Genomic DNA, 4,120 nt, shown 5'->3' with positions numbered 1-4,120 from the left:
GCGATTGGCACAGGACAGAGTGGAGTTTAGGGCTGTTGTACATAGGGTCGCTATGAGTCGCAGGTGACTCGACGGCACATAACAACAACAACAAGTCAAATCAAACCCAACCCGATCAAACTTCACCTGGTGCCATTGAGTCAGTTCCAACTCATCAGGACCACATTGTTACACGGGGCTCATAGTGAATTTTGGCTGTAGGGTGCCAGTCTTTCTTTTCGTTTCTGATTGGGTAGGTTTGAACCACCAACCTTTACATTAGCAGGTGAGCCCTGAATATTTTTTAAGAATTTCCAGGAACTTTTTTGAGAGTTGGTAGAATTTTATGTATCGATTTGTTTTCATTACCAAGACATGGTTCCATGGTTCTTGGCAGCACGTGATTGGACCAGCAGAGCCTTTGGATTGCAGTACATTATGTGACATTGGAAAGAAATTATTGTGCGTTGCCCCTCTAAATGACATCATGTTTTTTCAGTGCATTATTGTCATTAGGTACTGACTCTGAATATTGCCCTAGAGTGAGATAGAGATTGTTAACAGTTTTAGTTTGCTTGGCTCCACAATTAACACTCTTGGAACCATCAGCCAGGAAATAAGGAGACTAATTGTATTGGAGAAGTCAGCTGTCAGGGACTTCTCCAGAGTACTGAAGAGCAACGATGTCAGACCGGAGACTAAGGTGCATCTGATCCTGGCCAGAGTCTTCACAATTATGTGCTATGTATCAGAGAGTTGGACAGTGAATAGGGATGATAGAAAGAGAATTGATGACTTTGAGCTGTGGTGCTGGAGAAGAGTGTTGAATATACCATGTACAGCTAGGAGAACAAACAGGTTTGTCCTGCAGAAGGTGAAACCGGGCTGCTCCTTGGAGGCAAGGATTCTGAAGCTTTGTCTGGCATACTTTGGGCATGTTGCAAGAAGGGACCATTCCTTGGAGAGGGACATCATGTTTGGGAGAGTGGAGGGACAGCACAGAAGAGGAAGACCCTTGATGAGATGGATTGATTCAGTGATTAGGATAATAGGAGTAGGTATGTCAGAGACAATGAGGTTGGTACAGTATAGCAGGGCTTAGGGCTCTTGTACATAGTGTCGCCATGAGTCGCAAGCGACTGGACGGCACACAACTACAACAACTCAACCCTCACTCACGGTGGTATTAAGGATGCAGAACGAAATATTGCCAGATCCTGTGGCATTTGCTGTACTGATTTTTCTATCAATTCTCCTCAAACAGAAAAAACCTTGGAGAAGTTGCAGCCAGAGTGCTTCTTGGAGATTAGGATGGCGTAGCTTTGTGTCACATACTTTGGGCTTGCTGCTAGGAGAGGTTATTCTTTGGAGAACATTATCCTTAGAAAGGCAGAGGGATAGTGAAAAAGAAGACCCTTAACCATGTGGATTGACACAGTGACTATAGCAATGGGATTGAGTGTTTCAGAGATTATGATAGGACGGGGTTCAGTTCCATTGTTCATAGGGTCACTGTGAGTTAAACTCGGACTCGATGGCACAACAACAGCCATTACCTGTAATGATGAATGCACAATGAGGATATGTTGAGAAAACATACATTCCGAATATATGTTTCAAGAGTTTTGCATTTTTATGTTAGCTTTAAGATTTTTTAAGGTGAATATATTAGGATTTGCAGAAAAATCATCAGATCTCTGTCAATATTTTAGAAATGTCAATTTTTATTTTTCAATTTCTTTTTTTAATTGTTTCCCACACAAGCATTTGTATACATTGTAGAATTTGTCATTCTAATAGATGAATGTGCTGTATGGTTAAAAATCATAGAGGTTTGAGATGGACAAACTGGGGGTAAATTCCAAGTATACCACCTACTTACTGACTTTAACCTGTTGCAATTTCTCCAATTCTCTGAGGCTTAGTTTCCTCATCTGTGAAAGAGACATAATGATACCCACTTTAGAAGGCTTTTATGAGGATTAAATAAAATATTGCCTGCAGAGCACATAGCAAAGTACCTGGCGCATACAGCTGCTATTATTGCTTGTCTGATGCCTTGGCTCCAACTCCCAGATGGTACATAATAACAGGGAGGGTGGACGTCCAGACTCTAATAGCAATAGGCTCATTTTAAAACTCAAATACCAGGCACTGATGGTGATGATGATAATGATGATGATGGGCAACATTTATTAAACACGTGTGCCCCATAGAGGCATTTTTTACAGGAAAATGACAGGAAATTAATCCAGCATCCTGCAAACTAGCTCCTATTTGTGTTACTTTTATCCATTTATTGCCTCATTCAAGTTAATCATTCAACAATCGTTTGTTGAGAGTGCATGGAAGCTCTTATTTAATGGACATCACATTTTTTGCTATTGTGGTTTTGGTTATGGTGTGATTTAGTTAGGGAAGAGTGGAAAAGCAGATTAACTCACCATGGAAGATTCTCGCACCCGTACATCATAGATTGAGCCCCTACAGAGCCACGTGGTTGTCTATCTTAAGATGTTGTTCATTGACCATAGTTCTCTCTGTCCATTGCACAATGAAAGCAAAGGATAAAGTTGAAGGTTTAGAACGGGTTCAAGATCATGCATTCACATAGCCAGAATTTGCTTCTGTTAATAAAAGAGGGAACTCTGGTGGTGTAATTCATAGCTACTTGAGCTGCTAACCCAAACGTGGTACCTCTCTCTGGTGGTTCGAATTCCCCTGTATCTTCACTGAGGATAGATAGGCAATTTCCTCCCATGCCATTTACAACCTGTTATGAGTATCTTCCAACTGATGGCAATGTGTGAGTGAGAAAATTGTAAAAAAACTATTAAGGCACTGGCCTTTCCCTTGAATTAGTCATAACTGAGGAGACAGAAAGAAGTGTGAGGAGCATTATAGCGGAATACAGAAACGTTTTGCTTCAAAAGACCGTTTTATGTTATTGTAGAATAAGGATCCAGGAGGGGTGGGAGAGGCTGGAAGCAGAGGGACGTGGATGTGCAGGTGGAGGGGGGATTAATCATTGGGTTGTACAATTTGATGGGGGCGGAGTGAGGGAAATTGAAAGAGAATTTGTTCAAATTTGTATTTGAATTTTGTAAATAAACTAGTAGAAAAATAAATGGAAAAAAAGAGACCACTTTAAAGTGTTACGAAAAAGGATTTTCACCTTGATGATTTGGGTTTGCCTAGTTCAAACCATAGTTATTTCCTAATACTGCATATACATGTGAAAGTTGGACAATGAAAGAGGAAGACAAAATCTCTGTTTCCAACAGTCCTATTGGTAAGGAATAGTGAATGTAGTCATGACCTTAGCAGTCAGGAAGTCAAAAGATATACTGCATTAGGAAAATCTGCTGTCAGGGACCTTTCAAAAATGCTAAAAAATCAATGATATCAGTCTAGAGACTAAGGTACACCTGAGCCAGGACACGGTCTTCACAATTACTTGTTATGCTTCGGAGAGCTGAACAATGATTAAGGGCAACAAATTAAGGATTGATGCCCTTGAGTTGGGGTGCTGAAGAAGAGTATTGAACATACCATGGACTGCCAAGAGAACAAACAGGTCTGAACTGGAGATGGTGAAACCAAGTTGTTCCTTGGAGGCTAGAACTTTGAGGCTCCACCTCGCTTATTTTGGGAATATTGCCAGGAGGAACACATTCTTGGAGAAAGACAGTATGCTTGGAAGAGGAGAGGGACAGCACAGAAGAGGAAGACCCCCAGATGAGATGGATTGACACAGCAACTGGGGTAATGAGAGTAGGGGTGCTGGAGACAGTAAGAACTAGCTCAGGACAAGTCAGGCTTAAGATTTGTTGCACAGAGGGTTACTAAGAGTCGCAGGTGACTTGAGAGCAGTATAGAACAACAACAACAAAAACTGTAGATTACCAGAAGAAGCAAAACCTCAAGCCAAGCTAAATCAAACCAAACCAAACCAAACCAAACCAAAATTTTTGACAAGGAGATGAAATCAGTGAAGTGGGGAAATGACAGCCTTTTTAACAAATGGTGTTGGCAAAATTGGAAAAACATCTGCAAAAGACTCAAGCAAGACCCACACCTCACTCCATACACAAAAACCAACTCAAGGTGGATCATGGACCTAGGACTAAAACCAAGGACT

Source organism: Elephantulus edwardii, unplaced genomic scaffold (genome assembly GCF_000299155.1).
Source record: "Elephantulus edwardii isolate Elephantulus edwardi_28Jun2011 unplaced genomic scaffold, EleEdw1.0 scaffold00346, whole genome shotgun sequence".
In the NCBI taxonomy this organism is placed as follows: domain Eukaryota; kingdom Metazoa; phylum Chordata; class Mammalia; order Macroscelidea; family Macroscelididae; genus Elephantulus; species Elephantulus edwardii.
Note: the sequence above shows the minus strand (reverse complement) of the source record.